Here is a 24,457-nt window from a genome sequence, read left to right as displayed (position 1 = left end):
GTCGAGGGGACACTGAATAGTGCACGGTACATCCAAACCGTCATCGAACCCATCGTTCTACCATTCCTAGACCGGCAAGGGAACTTGCTGTTCCAACAGGACAATGCACGTCCGCATGTATCCCGTGCCACCCAACGTGCTCTAGAAGGTGTAAGTCAACTACCCTGGCCAGCAAGATCTCCGGATCTGTCCTCCATTGAGCATGTTTGGGACTGGATGAAGCGTCGTCTCACGCGGTCTGCACGTCCAGCACGAACGCTGGTCCAACTGAGGCGCCAGGTGGAAATGGCACGGCAAGCCGTTCCACAGGACTACATCCAGCATCTCTACGATCGTCTCCATGGGAGAATAGCAGCCCGCATTGCTGCGAAAGGTGGATATACACTGTACTAGTGCCGACATTGCGCATGCTCTGTTGCCTGTGTCTATGTGCCTGTGGTTCTGTCAGTGTGATCATGTGATGTATCTGACCCCAGGAATGTGTCAATAAAGTTTCCCCTTCCTGGGACAATGAATTCACATTGTTCTTATTTCAATTTCCAGGAGTGTATGTCTGTGGTAATACAGGACCTGACATTCATTCTTGGTGTAATGCGTGGACACTCCACGACAGAACACGGCTACTTCATTCGTCCATGTGAAACTAATATTTTTTTCCACGTGGTCACAAATGTGAAATCTAGTTTGACCACTGAGGAAGGTTTTTTTTACTAACCTGATATTTTTGTAGGGCTCCAGAAAGTTGAAATAGTGTGCAATTCAGTTTTCGAATTAGCTTATGACCGTCTCACAAACATCAAGCGCGTTAACAGAGTATCGGATGGGGTATTAACAATTTAGGGTTGACACGACGGCTGACGCAATCTCATCTAACATGGCTGGCCTCCCAAGATATTTTGTTTTAGTGGACATTCTGCATTCGCTCAGATTTATTCACAAAACGCCAAATATTCGCAAACGCCACGAAGATATCTTTGGTAATTGCTACCGTGTTGTAATGACGTCATCGCCTTCTGAGGCGGCTGGGCGAGCAGGCCTACGACGTGATCCAACCGGGTCGTGACGTTAAATAAGAATCCACTTGAATAAACAACTTCTACACGCAAGCGGCAGAAGTTGCGACACACTCCAAGGCTTACGGCACGCGAATAGCTTGAAGGCTCTCCAAGCGAACCCAAGACCAATTACTTATTCTCCATATTCAGCATACTGACAATATCTTAACCACGTGTGGAAAGGGCATACAATATAAACTATTTGTCACAAGTAAATACCGAGCGGGGTGGCGCAGTGGTTAGACACTGGACTCGCATTCGGGAGGACGACGGTTCAATCCCGCGTCCGGCCATCCTGATTTAGGTTTTCCGTGATTTCCCTAAATCACTCCAGGCAAATGCCGGGATGGTTCCTCTGAAAGGGCACGGCCGACTTGCTTCCCAATCCTTCCCTAATCCGATGAGACCGATGACCACGCTGTCTGGTCTCCTTCCCCAAACCAACCAACCAACCAACCACAAGTAAATTGAGACTTCAAAAGTACATGATGTTACTGTTCAGCCATCTGGCGGTCACCCCATTAAATGCACAACTACTTTCATCTGACTGATTTCACGGATTTCGTCAAACATTAGTAATTAAGCAATTATAGCAAAAATATTTTGTTTGTTCATTTATGTAGCCTTAATGTCCGTAGTTTCTGTATAACTACTTAAAAGTATTTGCAGCTGTTGAAAGGGGCGTATTTATTTTACAGTTCGCGCTTCGTATTTATTAATTTACAGTTGTGGGTTATTTCTAGACTTAAAAACAGTTCGCTTTTGGCCTAATTTCACTTCGGCTTGCAGTATTACCCATTTCTTGATGTAAAGCACGATGAAATATTGCATCACTAAATTTTATTTAAGTCAGGCATCTGCCTTTCCTACGATTAGTTTCATGTGCTCCTTACACTTTAAATCGTCTTGTACGCATACTCCCACATACTTAGTGAATGTGACTGTTTCACGTTTCGCCAAATAGTAACGGGTTTTTGGTCCATTTATGCGGAATACGTTACATTAGTTTATGTTGAGGGTCAGCCGCTAATCCCTGCACCAAGCTCCTCTGCAGCCTTCCTGCGTTTCGCTACCTTTCTTATCGTTGCAACTTCTCTGTATACAACAGCATCGTCCTCGAACAGTCTCATGGAGCTTCTGACGCTGACACTATGTCATTTAAATATTTTGTAAGCAGTAATGTTCCTACAACAGTCCTTCGGGGAACGTACGAAGCTAATTTAAGTCGAACTTCAAGCTGGACGCCAGAATGTACATTCCACAGTGTACTCTATCTGTGCCCCACGCACATACATTAAATATTTAGATGCGTTCATTTTTTATTCTGCATTACAGTATGATGCTTCTTGGTTCAGCGTATGCATTCCACTGGCCGGTCCTGGAAGTTATCTTTCCTTTCTTAAAGTGAAGAAAGCGATGTCGGTTTCTTCTTTCGCACCTGCTGCAGAACTTTGCATGTTTAATGGTTTTGTACATTATTACTATGAGACGAGGCGTACTTGATAATCAAGCAGTAGCTCGAATTCTATGATAATTTATGCCACGACGAATTTCTCAACTAGTGATTAGTCAACATCAATCGTCATGCATGAAATTTATACTTTTGAGTGTCCGAATAATAGGTGTCCCTCTAGGACAATAGTTTTGAAGTATATACGTACGAAACTGCTAGTAGGCAGCAGATGTTGCAGACAGAACTAAAATATTAATCGAAATAGAAGGAGTAATGGCAATGCCATTTTCGGGAAACGTTCGAACTTGAATAGATTTTATATTCAGTAAACGCTTTTTGTCTCGCAGCGACCTGATATTCGAAAACAAACAGAGATGTAATATTACGCTAGCAACATTTATTTTCTTTCAATTTTTTTTTTCGGAATCTCAATTGTGTCAGAGAGGTGGGCAACGTAGTCCGAGGTCTGGTTAGGTTGAAAGGTTACAGCGGGATTGTGTGTTGGCGAATCTGATGTCATTACAAAAATTGTATTTCTTTTTATGGTGCGTATTTTACGAACTTTGCGATTACGACTCTGCTTTAGTTTTGTCTTATACCGATACAGTTATGATGATGTATATGCAATTTGTCACTGGTTTCACCATTTTACATACTCACACCTGTTTCCAACTGCAATCCCTTATTTAGCACATGTCTGTAAAAAAAAAAAAAGTGTTTCTGGCGTACAGTATGACAAATATTTTCATTAAAGCAAGAACGTTTAGTGTAAGGTTTAGTAACATACTAGTAAATCCCCGATTATTTTAAAGAATCGAACTCCCCTGTATAAAACACCGTATTACCGAACTATGTTTCGTAAAATGATGTAATCTCGCAGGTATATTCAGTGATATATATGAATACTGTCTGCAAAATGTCTTGCGGATAGTGTTAGTAGTAAGTAAGTGTTAAATTAAAATTTCGTGCCTAATACTAAATTTTTCCTGCATGAACAGCGAAAATGTAGTAAGCGATAATTTTTGTTTCTTCCATTATTTTGTGGACGACGTCAGCCATAAAATTTTTTGGAAAGGTTTGATATTACATGTTAAGATTATTGGAAGATGACACGTTCTATCACTCTCAAATATTGGATGAATGAAGTCTGGGTAACTTGCGGACCACGAGTTACTCGTACGCTGTCTCGAGGCACATATATGGTTTCTAACTTCAGTGCTTGGTCTTTTGTTAACCCTTCGACATGAGATTATATTTCTTAATGAATAGATTATGATATCACTTTTAGTTTCCTAATTTGGTCAATATTACATGAAATACCGAAAATCATATTTTTGTTGGCCGTGTAATCCATTAGATTGACTGCCTGTAACTGGGGTAATGCACCGTGCATGAGGTTAGCCGTTTAATAATAATACTAAGATGACAAAAGTCAGGGGATAGCGAGATGCACATGCAGAACCGGCGGTAGCATCGCTTACACAAGGCATGAAAGGGCAGTGCATTGGCGGAGCTGTCATTTTGTAATATTTCTGGCTTAGTCAGCCATCATATTAGGCTCCAAGAAGCTGTTCCCAGAGCAGTGGAGATGCAAGAAGTATATAGATGACGAAATGTGGTGTGAGGTACCTGTGACAGATGTTAGATTCGGTACCATTCCCTTGAGAAAGACAGCCTGCATAACACTACTGCTCTGTGATTGGCTGCTGTGTTCGGAGCAAGGGCGCCAAAACGTTAAGTTATAGTTATTATTATTAGTTAAACTACTCATTGGAATGACTTCTTTTTTTAATGTAAACATCTGTCAACAGCTGACTATCAATCAGTCATTTTAGAATTATTAAAAACAATTTAAATCAAAAACTAAAGACTGACGAAATTGCAGACGAAGCACTTCGGAAGCGTTCGGGTCACGCCTTTTCTGGTATGGCGTGCGAAGTGTTTCGGGCTGTTCGTCACTCTGGATTAGGCAGTCGAGAAGAACAGACATGTTGTCTGTCGTAGCAAGTGTTTCCAATTTTTTATTTAAGTTCCTGTTCGTCACTCTGGATTAGGCAGTCGAGATGTACAGTCATGTTGTCTGTGGCAGGATGTGTTTGCCAGTATTCAGTATTAAAAGATTCACTCCAGTAGTCATGAGTCACAGACACGTGCCACAAATAATGTAAAGATACATTTTCGTAAACATTGTGTTTGATGATTTACTTTGCTGTAGCAGAAGGTGTTGTATTAAGATCATGTAGTCTTCTCGTGTGGCTATATTAAAATACACGAGTGGTATCCCAAAGAAGTGATACATTATTTCAGAACAGAACCTCGCTAAAAGTCAATTTCAGGCTCAAGATACAGAACCTACGACCTGCGTGCTGTTTTCTGACCTGGGGACATCAACTTGAAGGCAACAGGTTAGTGAACTATAACAGAACCTTCGTATTCCACGCAGTGCAGTGGAAACAACTAGGCGTCTCACGTGTACTGTATGCACAGAACAAATGTGCTCAGTGACACGTCATCTGCAGTAATGCAAAGGAGGTAAAGGAGGATGATCGTTATTAACACCAACAATCAATTCATTCTTCCTTTCTTGCTGTAATTTGTACTCAGGTGATTCATGTGAAACAGTTTCCGATGTGCTTAAGCCGCATGACTTTGAAAGTGAAATGGTTGAAAATGGCTCTGAGCACTATGCGACTTAACTTCTGAGATCATCAGTCGCCTAGAACTTAGAACTAATTTAACCTAAGGACATCACACACATCCATGCCCAAGGCAGGATTCGAACCTGCGACCGTAGCGGTCACTCGGTTCCAGACTGCAGCGCCTAGAACCGCACGGCCACTCCGGCCGGCTAAAGTGAAATGGTAATTAGAGCTAGATGCACGGGACATTCCATTTCGGAATCACCATTTAGGTAATTCAATATTCCGAGATTCACAGTGTCAAGAATATGCAGAGAATACCTAATTTCAGGTATTACCTCTCACCATGGACAACACAGTGGCCGACGGCCTTCAACTAAGGACCGAGAGCAGCGGCTTTTGCGTAGGTTTGTCAGTGCTAACAGACAAGCAACACAGCGTGAAATAACGACAGATATCAATGTGAGACGTACGATGAACTTATCCGTTAGCACAGTGCGGCGAAATTTGGCTTTAATGGGCTATGGCAGAAGACGCCCGCCGCGAGTGCGTTTGCTAACAGTGCGTTTGCTAACAGCATGTTATCCCCTGCATTGCCTCTGCTGGGTTCGTGACCATATCGGTTGGACCCTGGACGGCTGGAAAACCGTGTCTTGGTCACATGAGTCCCGATTTCAGTCTGTAAGAGCTGATGGTGGGGCTCGAGTGTGACGCAGACTCCACGAAGGCATGGACCCAAGTTGTCAAATGGTTCAAATGGCTCTGAGCACTATGGGACCTGACATCTGTGGTCATCAGTCCCCTAGAACTTAGAACTACTTAAACCTAACTAATCTAAGGACATCACACACATCCATGCCCGAGGCAGGATTCGAACCTGCGACCGTAGCTGTCGCACGGTTCCGGACTGAGCGCCTAGAACCGCTATACCACCGCGGCCGGCACCCAAGTTGTCAACAAGGGACTGTGCAAGCTGGTGGTGGCTCCATAATGGTGTGGGCTGTGTTTACAAGGAATGGACTTGATCCTCTGGTCCAATTGAACCGTTCATTTACTGGTAATGGTTACGTTCAGCTACTTGGAGACCATTTGCAGCCATTCATGAACTTCATGTTCCCAAACAACGATGGAATTTTTATGGAAAATAATGCGCCATGCCACTGAGACACAACTGTTGATGACTACTTTGGCCACTCATATTGGCCGACATGAATCCCATCGAACGTTTATGGGACATAATCGAGAGGTTAGTTCGTGCTAAAAATCCTGCGCCGGCAACGCGTTCGCAATTGTATGCGGCTTTAGAAGCAGCGTGGCTCAATATTTCTCTAGGGGACGTCCGACTTGTTGACTCCATGGCAGGTCGAGTTGCTGCACTATGCCAAGCAAAATGAGACCCCACACGATATTAGGAGGTATCCCATGACTTTTGTCATCTCAGTGTATAAATAATAGTAATAGTAACGGTAATATAAGTAAAGAGGTTTGAAATAAGTGTCATGTTCCTATAGGAGATAGTACTACTCAAAAGTAAGAAAAGTCTTGTAAACATATCTCCAAAAACATGTACATATTGAAATATTGGCCACTCTTCTTGTGTCGAGAATGATCAGTCCTGAATGATTTACGCTGTCCCCCTATTGACGTTCATTGCTCATTAAGAGTGTTTCAAAAAGAACTTTACAACTTTAAAAACTCATATAAATTTATTGAAAGAAGGTATAGAGCTGGGTTTGGTGTTATTTTGTAGGGAAACACATCAAGCTTTTTTACCTTAAACTAAAGACAATGTATGTGGCTTCTGTTGGTTACCTGCACACAAGCCATCGGAAGTCAATTTCTTCCCAAACTCGCTATAGCATTGCGGTTGTAACTTGCTCAGTGGCGGCATAAATTCTTGCTCTAAGTTCAGGTAGAGAAGCCGGCACACGAGTTACAAACACGATATCCCTGATGAATCCTCATAAAAAAGTCGAGTGGTGTCAGGTCTGGGGAACGTGGATGGCATGCAGTTGGCGCATCACGGCCGATCCACTGACCTGGAAAGCGGTCACTGAGAAAATCCCAGATGTCAGCCAGGTGCAACATGTTGCATGAAGTAGACATTTCGTTCTTGGTCATCCTCATCGATCTGTGGTATCAAAGATTGTTGTAACATATCCAGGTACACTATCCTGTTGATGTTTCTCTCACGAAAAAAAAGGGGGCTGTGCACTTTGTTCTTGCTCAATGCACAAAAAACGTTCAGTTTAGGGCTATCACGAACATGTTGCAATGTTTAATGTGGATCTTCAGTGCCCCAAATCCTACAGTTATGTGTGTTAACCTTGTCACTTCGGTAAAAAGTCGACTAGTCAGAAAAGATGATTTTGTCCAAGAAATGTTCATACTCATGTAATCGATTTAACATATCCACACAAAAGCTCTTGCGAGCAACTTTATCAGTGTCTTTTATTGCTTGTACGATCGTCAATCTGTACAGTTTCAAATGCAAACGGTTTCTCTACACACGCCGAACAGTCGTATGTGGGATCTGAAGTTCGCGAGATGCACACCCGGTCGGTTTCGTAGGGCTGTTGACAAAATGTCTCACTCGCTCAACGACATCGTCAGACGTGCTTGGACGACCTGATGAATTCCCATGTCTTTCCGAGCACACTGTTTCTACAAAACATTTATGCCACTCATAAATTGTAGACCTATTAGGAGGATCTTAGCGTACTTGGTATGGAAATTACGCTGAACTGTTGTCGCCGACTTCGATTCTTCAAACCAAAACACACAGCTAGCACGCTGGGGTCCAGTGAAGGTAGCCACCTTTAATGCAACTGCCGCAAGCGCCCATTACGGTGCGATTTGGCACTAGCGAACTATGCGAGGCAAAACTTTATGATTTCCCTACAAATTGACACTACAATCACCTCTGTAGGTACACGAATTAATTTACATGAATTTTCGAAGTAGTACAATCTTTTTTGAAGCTCCTTGTACTTATTGGTTGTGTGTGTTTCTATACTTGGTCCTCTGACTGTGATCCTGTTATCAGACAGCACTTACAACCAACCGTCTCTTGTATGGATTGCACAGAAATATGGAAAAACAGTAAGAACATTAATGTCGATGCTAGCGAAGCTTGTAGGTGGCGCTTTGATATTGGCCATGAACGGTACTATGAAATGTCTTCAATACGTTACGATGGAATAAAGTCATTTGGTCGACTGAGTCTTGTTTAACTTGTTTTCAACTTCTGGACGAGTTTACTTCCCAAGAATGAAACATGACGGTGGTTCGATGATGATTTGGACAGTCACATTGTTGTATTCTGTGGGCCCCATTGTTATTCTGCAAGGTCGCAATACTGCCAAGGATTATGTAATCAATCTGGCTGATTAAGTCCATCCCATGGAACAATGTTAATTTCCAGTGGTGACGTGATCCAAGACGACGGGGCCATTCATAATTGATATCTGAATTTGCCACTATTTTGCAGCAAGAATGATGTAAGGTTCCCTTGGAAAACATACAAGACCTGTATTTGTCTGTTCGGAGAAGACCGGAAGCTGTTTTGAATGCTACCGGTTTTCCTACACCGTATTAGGCATGGTAATGTGTTGTGTTTGCGGTGTTTCCATATTTTTGTCTACCCCCTATTTATTAATCTTTATGAACGTATCTTTTGTGAAGTTGAATTGACATCAGCACAAGATTAGGGACTTCTAGGGGGGGGGGGGGGGGGGGGGGTGAACTAAGTAAACTTTGAAATGAAGTTCCATTATACCGCGTTAGAAACGGCTATGGTGTAGCCGACGGCGTTTATAGATAGGCAAGTCTTGTGTACGCCGAACGATAACCTCAACGTCACATTCCATCTGAAAAAAAGTGTTCAGGAATTGTTCCAGCGACTTGAAGACAAGATGATCCTGAACAAAATGTGTGAAGAATTGGAGTTACTGAAGGCATAAACCAAACCCTCGCGTAATCAGTTCTGCACGAACAATTACTTTATCATATTATTTACATTTTGTTCAAGCCCTCAGACTACAAAGCCCCTATGCCAGATTACAGCTCTGCCAATAAATACTAAAACGGAGCGCTGAAGATTCGTGGTTCACAGCCTGTGTTTTATTTATGAAGAATGGGTTTATAAATCGCCATGATAATCACACATGGATAGATGTGGATCCTGGAACAAGCGTGGAAGCAAGGCTTCAGGTTCGCTTTGATATCAACGTGACGGCAGGAACTTATCGGACAGATTACCACCAATTAAGAAGCAACGAAATGCGAGGGCAGACATGTGTGTTCTCATGGTTTGCCATTCCTTAGGAAGATGAGCTGAAGGATGTCTAACAATGAGCGGTAATCACATTCAGCACCTCCTGTAATGTCAACAGACAGATGGCTATTATAGAACAGAATTTTAAAAAAATAATTATTTAGCGAAAGTCACAGTTGTCTTCTCAGATTATGCCAACAAATGGCCCTCCTGTGCAACAACTGGATCTGAAGATGTCCGTTTGATATGGTTGTCTTCTCAGATTATGCCAACAAATGGCCCTCCTGTGCAACAACTGCATCTGAAGATGTCCGTTTGGCATGGTCGAAACCAGTAATCTGAAAAGATAGTTTTGATTGGAAAATCAAAAGCATTCAAACTATTTTAGTGAACAGGCGAGGTGTAAAAAATACGAGTAATACCGTATTTTGCAAATTGGAGACAAACTTTTTCCCGACTTGCTGCTTCCAAACTTGTACTTTAGCTGTAACAGTGCTACAAGATTTTTAACAAGACTTTTTATTTTTGAGACACTCATTAAAGGTACGATATTTCATGAGCACGATGATGACTGCCTTTTTCGACACCAAAGGCGTGGGTCCACAGAGAGTTCATTCCTCAAGGTCTTACCTTGAACGCTGCCTACTACATTGATGAGCTGGAAAAATTGCGACAAAGAGTCGTCCGAATGAGAAAGGAGATCGCCACTACCTGGGAGCTCCACTATGACAACGTTCCGAGTCACGCCACTGTGTGCATCCGTGAGTATCTGGCCGAAGCAGAACTTGGCAGCGCTGTCGAAACCCCCTACAGTTCGGACTTGGCTCCACCCAACTCCTTTCTCTTCCTGGGGATCAAGACCGCACTTAAAGGAATACGTTTTGGGTCACTTGCAGCTGTCCAAGGCGCCGTGATGAGGGCTCTTGCCGAGAACCCCGTTGAAGCCTTCCAGAAAGTGTATTGTGCATGGCAGAGCTACTGGAAAAAGTATGTACATGACCAAGGTGACTACTTCGAAGGAGATTGAAAGTTTGTAACGATATCAACAATAAATCTGTTGGTTAAAATAACTGCATTACTTTCCAGCCACAGCTTGTAGCTTCCGTGTGTCCGATCTGAAGAAGATGACAATGCTATATAACTCGGCAGTGCAGCGTGCTGTCTGCCTACCGCTTTGACGACATCAACATCGAATAAATGAGACTTGAATCAAAGTCGTGCTGGGAATCGGCAGTATAATGTACTGTCTGCCTACCGCTCTGTCGACATCAACATCGAATAAATGAAACTCTCGCATCAAAGTTTTGCTGGAGCTCGGCAGTATACTGTGCTGTCTGCTTACCGCTCTGACGACATTAACATCGAATAAACTGCTGTATGAATGAATGCAATGCCCATCACGTAATAATTAAACAATTCATTTACAGTCTTCTAAAGGTGGGCACCTGTACTGCACCAGCAACTGCATCACAGTGAGTCTCCAATACGTGTCTGTACTGACTATATTTCTTACTTGAGTGTCGCCTAGTCTGAGTCCGCTGCAGCACTATGAAATTGAAAAAACCACAGAACAATATGTCCATTCAATAAGAGCAGTTTTATTCTATCAATGTTCTGCATGAATCCATCAAAATAAAAATGACTGTTATTCAGCTATCGCCATACGAATCTTAGAATTACCAGTTTTAGGAAATGATTTCACAATAGGAAATTACTAATATTTGACAGGGCTATCCAGACCCCGGGTGATTATTTTAATCTGGCTGGAAGACTGTTTAGGGTACATGATAGATTTCCTGTTCTGTGCAACTCACAATCAAGCAAGGTGAAATGGATGCCAGATCCTTCAGCTATAAGCCCATTTCCTAGGGCAACGCCAGTTGCTCACGAAGATGCAACGATGTAACTGATACTAACTCTTACAAAATACAGTCTCGTTTACGAAGGTAACACAAGTTGGGTAATTTTATCTCATAAATTGTGAGCTGCGTAGAGAGCGGGTAACGCAAGACACAAAGTACGACACTCTCTCAAAGAACACAGCATAACGCGCCAGGGCGAAGACGCAGCAGACAATTTCGTCTCTCCGTGGCAGGGCAGCACGGCCGTCACCGACTTCTGGTCCCCCATTCCACTCTTACACCTCCACAATTGGATCTAAGTACTATTGGACTTAACATCTGAGGTCATCAGTCCCCTAGACTTAGAACTACTTAAACCTAATTAACCTAAGGACATCACACACATCCATGCCCGAGGCAGGATTCGAACCTGCGACCGTTGCAACAGCGCAACTAGGGGGCAGGATTCCCAGCTTTTGCCACGATGACAATCGAGGCTTTCCTAAGATTCAGCAAAGTAAAGGAGAAAGCCACCGAAACTTCCTTTCCATCTCCTACCAATCGTAATTCTCCATGCAGAGGTTGGTATGGACTTAAAAGCAGCAATTCTCCATGCAGAGGTTGGTATGGGCTTAAAAGCAGAGTCGCATTCAGAGTGCAAATGTGAGTAAAACAATTCGATTGGGTGCTTACCCCAGAACTGCAAAAGCATTTCAATTTCCCACTGTAGAAAGTACAAGCCTGCCGTTTTTAACAGCCCAAACAAGATGGTGCCTTTCGCTACGCTCCACAATACGTCAGGGAACCACCGTGAACGGTGGAGTAGGCTTCAAAGACTTGCGTTACGTTTCCAACAGAAATAGACACTCACATCTACATGCTCTATTCTACGAATCGGCACTTCTCCCTCTGCGACAAGTATTTCTTGAAGTCCTTGTGCAAGACCACCCAAGTTTTCTCGTGCAGCCACATACCTCTCCTTGTGCATATTGAAGAAATATGGAAATAAAATTGTTAATCGGCGCACAGCGAAATATGATGGAAACTTCACAAAGTAATTTACTATTTTATGAGTTTTTTTATTTAGATCAGTTAAAGACAGTGCCTTGGGTGGACAGGAAAAGAAATGAACAGCAGTTTAAAATGACCTCGACTGCTATTGGTAAGTTATTCTTAAGTAGGTGTTTTCAGTCAAAGCCTCTGATGTGACTGAGAAGGAAAATTTGTCACTTAGTGGGTATTACCAGTTTTTCCATTGGCACATGGAGTTTTAATGCGAAACCCATTCAAAAAGGGAGTCTTTTTTCTGCAAACAAAGGAGGGAGACACGTTGGCGATTACTGGAAGAGATAGGAAAACAAACTAATCAAGGAAACCGTCTGGAGTAGAAGACCTTTATTATTATAGTAATGAAACTGAAAAGGAGGTGAGTGAGATAAACAAGCAGATAAACCGTGGATGAACCAAGGAAGTTCTTTAGTGCATCCCAAGTGATAACGAATGATAAAGACGACAGCTTAACTGAAAGTGGGTAGATGACATCAGAAAACGTACACGAATAACATGGGGTTGTGTAGCTGAAGATCGTAATACATGTAAAAGTTTTGAGGACGCTTGCATTCAGCAGGTGACGTCTTTTCTCTACTAAAGAATCGAGATAGCAAATTTGTAGGCTCGAAGGTGCTATATCTCAAACACTATGCCTTATGTCCCTAATTACTCAAAATATCACTTCTGAAGCGTAGTTTAATGTGGCAGGTTTAACATAAAGAAATTATAATACTTCAGTTATTTTAGTATTAAAGTACACTCGCCAATTTATTAATGATCTACGAGGGTTGCCAAGAAAGTAATGCACTGCATTTTTTTTTCTCAGCCGAAAACAATGCTACAAATGCGAAACGTTACGTATCTATTATTTAAAGTTTCCTGAGTGAGCGCGCCAAATTTCCGTCATTTTCGACAGGTAACGTCGCTGCAGGACAGTTCCAAAATGGCGTTTGTAGGTGATACACGTTACAAGCAACGTGCCGTCATTGAATTTCTCACTGCAGAGAAAGATACTGTGGGGAATACTCACAAACGCTTGTGCAAAGTCGATGGAGCATCTGCTGTCGACAGAACTACTGTCAGTCGCTAGTCACGGATGGTGAGGCCATCAGAAGGCGGTTCAGCGGAGCTCCACGATCTGCAATGGTCGGGGAGACCATCCACGACTGTTACAGCTGACATGTTGCAGCGAGCTGAGGATGTTATTCGCTTGTTTGCGCCATTAAAGTATGCCATTCGTGGCAGATATTTTGAGGACGATGAGGAGGCGATTCACACAGTGAAACACTGGCTCCGCCACTGGGACAAGGATTGGTAGAGGTAGCCCATACAACGGGATGGAGATTACGTGGAAAAATAAAGTGTGTAGATGAAACACCTTTATTTCGTGTGTGTAATTCTCATTATGTTCAATAAAGAACTTCTGAAGAAAAAAATGCGGTGCGTTACTTTCTGGGAAACCCTCGTAGTTCATTAAAAAGCTGTGAACTGTAATTGTCAGCACATACTGCGAGCAAATTAGTACGTCTGTTCTGTACTATACTTAAACGCAGTGTTCTCGCAATTCCCTCTTCATTTGCCTGTTCTCAGCGGACAGTTGAAAGGAACACAGCAACAGAGATCTGCCCAACTAATAAGTCATCGCAGACGAAGATGTCGCAAATCGGGGAAGCTAAATTATCGTAGAACTACGATGGAAAATTGCTGTCAACGACTGCCGCGGATAAATATGAGTGGCTATTGATTTCAGTTTTAATGTAGAATACAGCTTCAGCATGGACATGTAATAACAAAGTAGCAGCTATTCATGTAGTTTTTACTAGTGCGAAACGATGTCCAGTCCACACATTTTCACTAGGTGTGTGGTTGGCGCCCCATTAGCAAGCTGAATACACGTCATAGGGTCTTCGACGATTTTGTTCACTGCCAAGATCGTATATCAACGTGTAACGCGAATCCAGTCGACCTCCTGTTGTTCTTGTTTCTGCATATCCGCTAATTTCTGTACTTTGTGGTGATCAAAGATTCACGGGGGAGCGGTTCTGGATTCCAAAGCTGTTCACTGGTGTTCAGTTGTCCAGCTCTGAACTGCCCCGTATTTTTCTACAGTATGACTGGTACATTTTCTGTTGTAATCCGCGACAATAACGAACAGCTCACTTTATTCCTCCAGTTTGTTTTATACACGTTGCCAGCTTATCTCATTGCTCTATTTTCGTCTCAGGCTTATCCTGTATACGTAAAGCTTACTTGTGTAGCGAAATGCTGGTAACTTAGTGACGTGAAAGAGACCTTGTGAGCTGCCTCCGTGATCGATCGTGAATCCGAACTTCTACTTTACCCGTAGGTAGCACTGACACTATCGTAGAGCTGCTCTGGCGGATTTGTCGCACAAAGAGCTGCTGTTCGGATAATACACTTATTCGTACTATTTAATGGCTCAAACTGCCAGACGGGCTCAGTTGCAGTTTGCTTAGCTAACGGTTTCCAGTGGCAACCAAAACTGGATTTCTGGGAACTCAAATGATTATTGACTAAGTTTAAAAGTTTAAAATGTTTTTATAAACTACACCGCTAGTGGGCAATCGACGATCCATGGGTCGCATCCGGCTGGCAAATGGTTTCAATCTGGCCCGTGGTAGAAATTCGGGTGAACTAAAATGTATGTTTTCTAAAAAAAAAAAAAACAGGTGTGTCGAGGCATAATATGTTGGCGTGGCGGGTTGGGAAAGGAATACCATTCATACTGGTACGTTACCCCGTAAACATAGTCACAGGCGCTGTAGTTTGGACTTTATGCGCTAGGAGCGCTGCTTGCGCGTCGTGATGATACGGCCCGCGAGCTGAAGTAATGATGTGAATCAGCACCGCGGGTCACCCAAAGTTTGCTATGCCTCATCTACACATTGAGATGCACAATATTACGTTAAAAGTTTGATACAAGAAGTTAGTAACTGTGTATAGGTTGTAGGCAATGAAACTCATGGCGTGCAAATTACCCAGATTTTCAGAACAAAAACAGTCTAAACACTTTTACACCGGTTTCTGTAACAGCCTGCCACGATGGAATGGTAAAATTTTTATCCAGACTTTATTCACTCAGGATCTGAAAGTAAGAGCATTTAACGACTTCCAACACTCTTTATATATGGTGTCGAACCTTATTGATACTTTTCCTAGCTGATGCTGGTAACAAAAAATGAAATGAAGAAAGTTTATCGCTAGTTATATTTTCGCTGTTCATGCAGTAAAACTTTAGCATCAGACATGACTTTTTAAATTAATAGCTTCTTTACTACTAATTCTGTTCGCAAAACAGACAGTAGACAGTATACATATATCTCACTGAGTGTACCTGTTAAATTACTCGTATAACATTGTAGGACACATAATTTGCGAGATATCACGTCATAAACATTGAGATGCATGTAAAGCTGCCCTCGGTCGTTAAGTGAAAGCAGTCGGCCACTGCGCTGTCCGTGATGAGAGATAATGCCTGAAAGTGGTATTCTCGACAGATTCTTGACGCTGTGGAGATGGAATTTTAAATTACCTAACGATTTCCAAAACTGAATGTCGCATGCGTCCAGATCCAGCTACCATTCATCGCTCAAAGTCTGTTAATTTGCGGCCATAATCAAATCGAAAACTTCTTCATATGAATCACCTGAGTACAAATGACAGTCTGCCATCGCACTGCCCTTTTATACTTTGCGTAAGCAATACTACCGCCATCTGTATAATGTGATTAACGCTATTCCATGACTTCTGTTACCTCAGTATAAAGCGTGTCGGGGGTACGTGGATAACAGTGCAGTCATCGTCGTAATACGAAAATGGAGCAATTTGTCTGACGTCGAAAAGGGCATGACCATTGGTTTTCGGGCCAAGGGTGGAATCATATCTGATCCAGCGAAGTTTGTAAACCTTCGCGTGCCACCGTGGTTAAAGTACACCGCAGATGGCAAAACGGCGCTATCCAAAATCGGCGAAGAGGCAACTCTGGTGCACCATAGATAACAGGGGTGAACGACGGCTGCGATGTGTACTGGCGCGTACAGGGTGTTACAAAAAGGTACGGCCAAACTTTCAGGAAACATTCCTCACGCACAAAGAAAGAAAATATGTTATGTGGACATGTGTCCGGAAACGCTTACTTTCCATGTTAGAGCTCATTTTATTACTTCTCTTCAAATCACATTAATCATGGAATGGAAACACACAGCAATAGAACGTACCAGCGTGACTTCAAAGACCTTGTTACAGGATATGTTCAAAATGTCCTCCGTTAGCGAGGACACATGCATCCATCCTCCTTCGCATTGAATCCCTGATGCGCTGATGCAGCCCTGGGGAATGCTGTATTGTATCACAGCCGTCCACAATACGAGCACGAAGAGTCTCTACATTTGGTACCGGGGTTGCGTAGACAAGAGCTTCCAAATGCCTCCATAAATGAAAGTCAAGAGGGTTGAGGTCAGGAGAGCGTGGAGGCCATGGAATTGGTCCGCCTCTACCAATCCATCGGTCACTGAATGTGTTGTTGAGAAGCGTAGGAACACTTCGACTGAAATGTGCAGGAGCTCCATCGTGCATGAACCACATGTTGTGTCGTACTTGTAAAGGCACATGCTCTAGCAGCACAGGTGGAGTATCCCGTATGAAATCATGATAACGTGCTCCACTGAGCGAAGGTGGAAGAACATGGGGCCCAATCAAGACATCACCAACAATGCCTGCCCAAACGTTGACAGAAAATCTGTGTTGATGACGTGATTGCACAGTTGCGTGCGGATTCTCGTCAGCCCACACATGTTGATTGTGAAAATTTACAATTTGAACACGTTGGAATGAAGCCTTATCCGTAAAGAGAACATTTGCACTGAAATGACGATTGACACATTGATGGATGAACCATTCGCAGAAGTGTACCCGTGGAGGCCAATCAGCTGCTGATAGTGCCTGCACACGTTGTACGTGGTACGGAAACAACTGGTTCTCCCGTAGCACTCTCCATACAGTGACGTGGTCAACGTTACCTTGTACAGCAGCAACTTCTCTGACGCTGTCATTAGGGTTATCGTCAACTGCACGAAGAATTGCCTCGTCCACTGCAGGTGTCCTCGTCGTTCTAGGTCTTCCCCAGTCGCGAGTCATAGGCTGGAATGTTCCGTGCTCCCTAAGACGCCGATCAATTGCTTCGAACGTCTTCCTGTCGGGACACCTTCGTTCTGGAAATCTGTCTCGATACAAACGTACCGCGCCACGGCTATTGCCCCGTGCTAATCCATACATCAAATGGGCATCTGCCAACTCCGCATTTGTAAACATGCACTGACTGCAAAACCACGTTCGTGATGAACACTTACCTGTTGATGCTACGTACTGATGTGCTTGATGCTATTACTGTAGAGCAATGAGTCGCATGTCAACACAAGCACCGAAGTCAACATTACCTTCCTTCAATTGGGCCAACTGGCGGTGAATCGAGGAAGTACAGTACATAATGACGAAACTAAAATGAGCTCTAACATGGAAATTAAGCGTTTCCGGACACATGTCCACATAACACCTTTTCTTTATTTGTGTGTGAGGAATGTTTCCTGAAAGTTTGCCCGTACCTTTTTGTGACACCCTGTAGACGTGCAACTGTTGAGCAAGTGACTGCCCAGATGAACCAAGGTGCTACCAACCTTGTCTCCTCAACGAGCATTCAGCGAACATTGTTGCGTATGGGCCCCCGCAGCACGTGTCTGGTACATGCCCCCATGCTGACTGGTGTTCATCGGCGGCGTAGGCTGGAATGTGCATGCGATTACCTCAACTGGACGTCCACTGAGTGGAGACAGGTGGCCTTTCAGGATGAGTCATGTTTTATGCTCCATTGGACAGACGGCTGTCGGCGTGTACGGCTTTTACATCTGAAATCCAACACCCTGTGATCAGAAGGGTGCGTTGTGGTGTGTAATGTTTCCGTGGTATTCCTTTCATAATCTCGTCATTCTGGAAGCCACAATGGATCAATGCAAATATGTATGTTTCATTGGGGTCCGTGTCCACCCCCACATGCAGTCTGTTTTTCCTCCACATGATGGGATTGCCAACAGGACAAGGCAACGTTTCAGACAGCTTGTAGTGTACGTGATTGTTCCAAGAGCACCAGGATGAGTTTGCCGTACTACCCCGGCCTCCGAACTCCCTGGATTTAAGCCCAATCGAGAATTTGTGGGATCACCTCGACCGGACTGTTTGCATCATGGATCTTCAACCGAGAAACCTAGCGCAGTTGGCCACGGCACTGGAGTCGGCGTGGCTCCACATCCCTGGCGATACCTTCTAGATTCTAGAAGCTCATTGACTCTCTTCCTGCACGTATTTCGTTGCAAAAGACCGTTATTGAGCCTTTAGATAGGTGGTCACATTAATATGACTGGACAGTATATAACGGAATGAAAATAGAAAAGGAGACCTTCTGTACCATCCCATAGATTGTCTTTCAGGTAATGGTGTCATTACAAGCCGGCCGGTGTGGCCGTGCGGTTCTAGGCGCTTCAGTCTGGAACCGCGTGACCGCTAAGGTCGCAGGTTCGAATCCTGCCTCGGGCATGGATGTGTGATGTCCTTAGGTTAGTTAGGTTTAAGTAGTTCTAAGCTCTAGGGGACCGATGACCACAGATGTTAAGTCCCATAGTGCTCAGAGCCATTTGAATCTTTTTTTTTTTTTGTCATTACAATACATCATATAAAATGAAGATTATGTAGCAGTTTTATTTCAGGACAGATTACTGTATTTATACTACTCTGTCAATAGTCTAAATGGTCCTGTTTGTATTACTATGATCCGTTATCAGGTATTGTATGTTCTGTACGTACTAACATATCATGAAATGTTCGACTTACCTAAGAAGATGTTGGTTGCGTGGTATGTACACTAAACAGCAACAAATTAAAATAAAAAGCGTTGTAGACACACAGTAGAAGGGCAAAAAATAGAAATGTTACTTAATTACGTGCTATCCCTCAGTATAAATTTGCACCAGTGAAGAGAACACGGTAACTTTAGCATACACGGCTTGTAACCACTAATGTGACAGAAACAGATGCTGATAGACATTTTTATGCTATTTATATCATCGCCGCTCTCCATTGCAATTTCCTTCTAAATGTAATCATTCGTTGACAGGGTCCTTTCTTCCAAACCGTTTTTGTGAAGGACGACTGATAACAGTTTAAATATAGGATGACGAATTAATGTTGAAACTGCCAAAACTGTGCACAAGTTATCATTTCAATAATTAGTTCTGTTATCGAAATCCATTTTGTGGACGAATGGGGATGGATAAAATTACGCCCCCGGGTGGGCTCGAACCACCAACCTTTCGGTTAACAGCCGAACGCGCTAGCCGATTGCGCCACGGAGGCGTCGAGAAATCCGCCCTTTGCGGTGTGTAGACATGTGGACTGCGTCCCGCCGTGCCCGGAGGCACATTGCGCGCTGCGTTAAAGCGGTACATTTTTTTCACCGTCTGCCCTTATTGTTCATCCACAGCGTCGATAACATCAATTAGTGTGAAGGTTCCCTGGTCACCATCCAAGGACTACTCTGGAGTGCTGTAAATCCGTAAATTCTCTTCTAAGCAGATGACACTCAACTGCCACACATTGTACACCATCCCTGTATCTAGAGCTTAAATATAGTTATTTGGTCTGGACACTTTCCCGTTAAGACCAAGACGTCTAACAACAAATCGCGCACATGTATTTACAATCTTGTTTCACACTTCCTGGCATTCTGGCGACATCCTATGGCTTTAGTTTGATCTAACACTGAAATTCTGTATACGAGAATTTTTCTTCCATTTATTCAACACACTGCACTGTTTTATCTCGAAATCTTAAATTTCTGTAGTTCTGAAGCCACTGTTGTGTCACCAACTTCACTGCACTGCATACGTTCGATAGCTCTGTTTCCACTGCAGACAGGCAGTAGTGGTCATCGCGCCTACTTACCCTGATGACAAAACATGACAATCAAGTTTTGGTAGCATGAGATGGCCTTGTCTCTTCCTTTCTGTCACATCTGTAAACAGTTCGAGAGCACGCCATATAGTAAGATGTTCCACATTTCCTGACATCCAACAACATTCATTTCTTTAGGCCCCTATGGTGGTTGCAGGTGGTACGAGAATTTCTTGAGTTTTATTAACAGTCACAGATACTTATTCCACTATAAACGGTTTAGGCATTCTGTCGTCTTCAAAGAGTCTTACTTCACCTCTAGAAAACCAGTAACCTACCCTCCCCCCACCCACCTCACTTCTACAAAGAATCGAATTGCTATCTATGGAACGATTTCAAATTATTTTTACGGTTTGCTGGAAATCGCCAAGTAAATTAGGCGAATCTTTCAACACTGCAGCAAAATGCTTCTCTCAGATTCAAGAGAAACTGGCGAGACACCCGGAGCTTACAGGAAGCTACACACAGTTTATGAGGGAATATGAAGACTTAGGGCATATGGAACTAATAGCTATTACTGCTGCCATTTCATACTACATGCCACACCATGCAGTTCTTAAGAAAGCCAGCTCGACTACCAAAACACGAGTAGTTTTTGATTGTTCGGGCAAAACGAGCTCTAATTTGTAGCTAAACAGTTTGTTGATGGTCGGACCAACGATTCAACAAGATTTGTGCTCCATAATATTACGCTTCTGCATGCAACGCATTGCCTTCGCAGCTGACATAGAGAAGATGTATCGACAAGTTCTGGTAGCGGATGAAGATCGCGCCTACCAACGAATACTGTGCACCACTGCAGGAATATCAATTAAAGACAGTCACATACAAAATGACCTGTGCACCTTTTCTTGCAGTACTATGTCTGTTACAATTAGCTCATGCAGAGGGCAGATGTAACAAGGCACCAAACATTCTAGCTAATGACTTCAATGTGGACGGTTTATCTCAGGTTGCGATACAGTAGACAGTAGAGGTTGCAATCAAAGTCCAGCAAGATCTCCGAAACTTTTGATGAAATTTCGTTTCTCATTACAGAAATGGTTCAGTAACAGTGTGGAATTCCTCGAAACTATTCCCTCAGAGTTAAGAGAGGCACAAGCACCCTTACAGCTTGATAACGACGATGATATTAAAACTTTAGGTTTACTCTGGCACCCAGCTGCTGATCAGTTCCAAATTGTGAATGATGTCAAGCCAGCACGTAGGGTCTACAGCTTCACAAAACGCACTGTACTGGCTGTCACGTCATCCATTTTTGATCCTCTGGGGTTAATCAGTTCCATTGTTATCACATTCAAAATCTTGTTGCGATGTCTGTGGCAGCTTCAGTTAACATGGAACGAGGCCTTTCCTCAAGGGTTGAATTCCAAGTGACAGATACTATACAGAGAGGTTCGTATGACAGATAACATTTGTGTTGATCAGAGAATCATTACAGAAGGAAAACTTGTTAGCATTCGACTGCACAGATTCTGCGATGTTTCAGAGAAGGCCTATGGCTGTTGTATAAGGGGTGTTCAAAAAGAAACGAGCCAGAGGCATAATTACAGAAACCAGTACCTGTATGTTAGAAGTATTGACCCTGGCTGTTTAGACACTTGTCCCAAGGTGACACAAGATGGTGAATGGCTCACATTGAACTGCCAGCTGAACGGCCGAATACTATTCTTTCGGAGTCCCTTCACGCACATTCCGTGACATATGCGCCGGTAACCCTCTCAAAAATACATCAAGTGCCCTTTGCTCGGCCTCCTGCAACAGAACACAATTCGTTTCATCGCTCTGACCCAACTCGTAAGTATACTCATTAATTTCCCTTATCCTGTCCGCAAATTTCTCCACCGTCTCCCCCTGTCTCTTGGCCATTGTAACGTGAAACGTTTGCCCCTCAGAGCCTTTTTAAGGGGACCAAAAATGGCGTAATCACAGGGAGAGAGGTCCGAACTGTATGGAGGGTGGCCGAGAACTTCCCATTTGAGTTTCTGCAGGAGTGCCGTGACTGTGTTGGCCATATGAGGCTTTGCATTGTCATGGAGCACAATGACCCCATGGGTGAGATTGTCTACTCGTTTTGATTTGATCGCTTGGAGAAGGGTGGTCTAGGTCTGCGAGTAACGCTGGGCATTCACTATTGTCCCATGCTGCAGAAAGTGAATCAGAAGGGGGCCATCTTGGTCAAAGAAGAACGTCAGCATAGGGGCAAACGATTCACCTCGGACGACGACGTCCAGCTGTACATGTGGAACTGGTTAACATTGCAGCCCCGGGAATTTTATGAGACATCCATTCATCACCTTGTGTCACAGTGGCACAAATGTCTCAACAGCCAGGGTCAACACTTCTAACATACAAATACTGGTTTCTGCAATTTTGCCTCTGACTCGTTTCTTTTTGAAAGCCCAACTAATCATCATGGAATCACATGTGTCAAATTATTAATCTCCAAAACACGAGTATCTCCACTGAAAAAGTTGTCGCCTGGAACTCCGTGGTGCTCTCTTGCTGTTGCAACTATTACAGCATGTTCTTCGCTTGCTGGATAAAGACATAGAATGAACTTACTTGTGGACTGATTCATCCATCGTACTGGCATGGCCCGCATCCCCATCCACGCAGTGGAAGACATTTGTCGGGAACCATGTTGCTGAGATACAGGAAAATAGAGCAGCTGCGGTGTGGAACCATGTATCTACAATGGAAAACCCAGCTGATTTGACTTCGTGAGGAGTGTCTTCTGCAGACCTACAATAAAAGAGACTGAGGTGGGAAGGACCAGCTTGGCTTAAGGATAACAGCACTTCAAGGCCTGTGATAGACCCCTCTAGTGATTCTGCAGTCCAGGAGCTGCCGGAAGAAAGGTGTAAGTAGGCTGTTTAGGTTTTTATGTTGGTAACGCCACGTAGCGCTCTGTATGAAAATCACTGACTGTGCTGTGTGCAGTCTGTGGCTGATTTGCATTGTTGGAATATTCGCTATTGTAGTGTTGGGCAGTTGGATGTGAACAGCGCGTAGCGTTGCGCAGTTGCAGGTGAGCCGCCAGTAGAGATGGATGTGGGGAGTGAGATGGCAGTCTTGAGAGCGGACGATCTGGACGACTGTCCGCCAGAAAAACGAAATTTGTAAGACTAGATGTCATGAACTGATATATATATTATGACTTTTGAACACTATTAAGGTAAATACATTGTTTGTTCTCGATCAAAATCTTTCATTTGCTAACTATGCTTATCAGTAGTTAGTGCCTTCAGTAGTTGGAATCTTTTCTTTAGTTGGCAGTATTGGCGCTCGCTGTATTGCAGTAGTTCGAGCAACGAAGATTTTTGTGAGGTAAGTGATTCATGAAAGGTATAGGTTATTGTTAGTCAGGGCCATTCTTTTGTAGGTATTATTGGAAGTCAGATTGCGTTGCGCTAAAAATGTGTGTCAGTTTAGTGTTGATCAGAACAAGTAAAGAGAGAAATGTTTGAGTACGTTGAATTTTGCTCAGCTGTTTGAAAATCAAATAACGTAAGAAGTTTACCAGCACAGTCATTCATAAATTTTTCTAAGGCGATGTTTCAAAGGGTTAAAGACCTCTGTCACATCAGCAGAGCAATTGCAGATGGTATCATCTGTCGACTCTCAAAGTTGTCACAGTTACAGTGGATAGTGGCGTATTGTCTTAGATTCATTAATAGCTGCAAGACTGCAAAGAAAAAAAGAGTAACTGCTGAATTGTCTCGAAATGAACTGCAGGATGCTTTGCTACAGTGTGTCAGGAGAGCAAAAGAAGATACATACACAACGGAAATCTACCAGCCGAAGACCACAAAGCTCGTGGATAAAAATAGCAAGCTCAAATCACTGCATCCTATCCTCAATAACAGGAAACTGCTATGGGCTGGAGGCAGGCTACAAAATGCTGATCTGTCATATGAGGAGCCAGCTAACCATCATATCACAAGACTAATAGTGGAAAGTAAACATCGTCATCTTTCCCATGCTGGGTGTAAACTGTTGCTTACGTCTCTCAGAATGCAATACTGGATACCTAATGGACGAAATGCAATTTGGCATGTTCTGCATCAGTGCTTCACTTGTCAGCAATTAAAGGCGTATCCGGCACAACAGCTAATGGAAGA

At 43.3% G+C, this 24,457-nt stretch overlaps 1 non-coding gene across 1 annotated transcript; it reads right to left on the bottom strand.

The window, feature by feature from the left end:
* Positions 1 to 19,662: 19,662 nt before the first annotated feature.
* On the bottom strand, positions 19,663 to 19,736 carry Trnan-guu. Its single transcript has one exon. It is a non-coding gene; the product is annotated as a tRNA-Asn (tRNA).
* Between the last annotated feature and the right edge of the window lie 4,721 nt (positions 19,737 to 24,457).

Source organism: Schistocerca piceifrons, chromosome 1, assembly GCF_021461385.2.
Source record: "Schistocerca piceifrons isolate TAMUIC-IGC-003096 chromosome 1, iqSchPice1.1, whole genome shotgun sequence".
Taxonomy (NCBI): Eukaryota; Metazoa; Arthropoda; class Insecta; order Orthoptera; family Acrididae; genus Schistocerca; species Schistocerca piceifrons.
The sequence above is the reverse complement of the archived record's forward strand: the minus strand, read 5'-3'. Positions and strand labels throughout refer to the sequence as shown.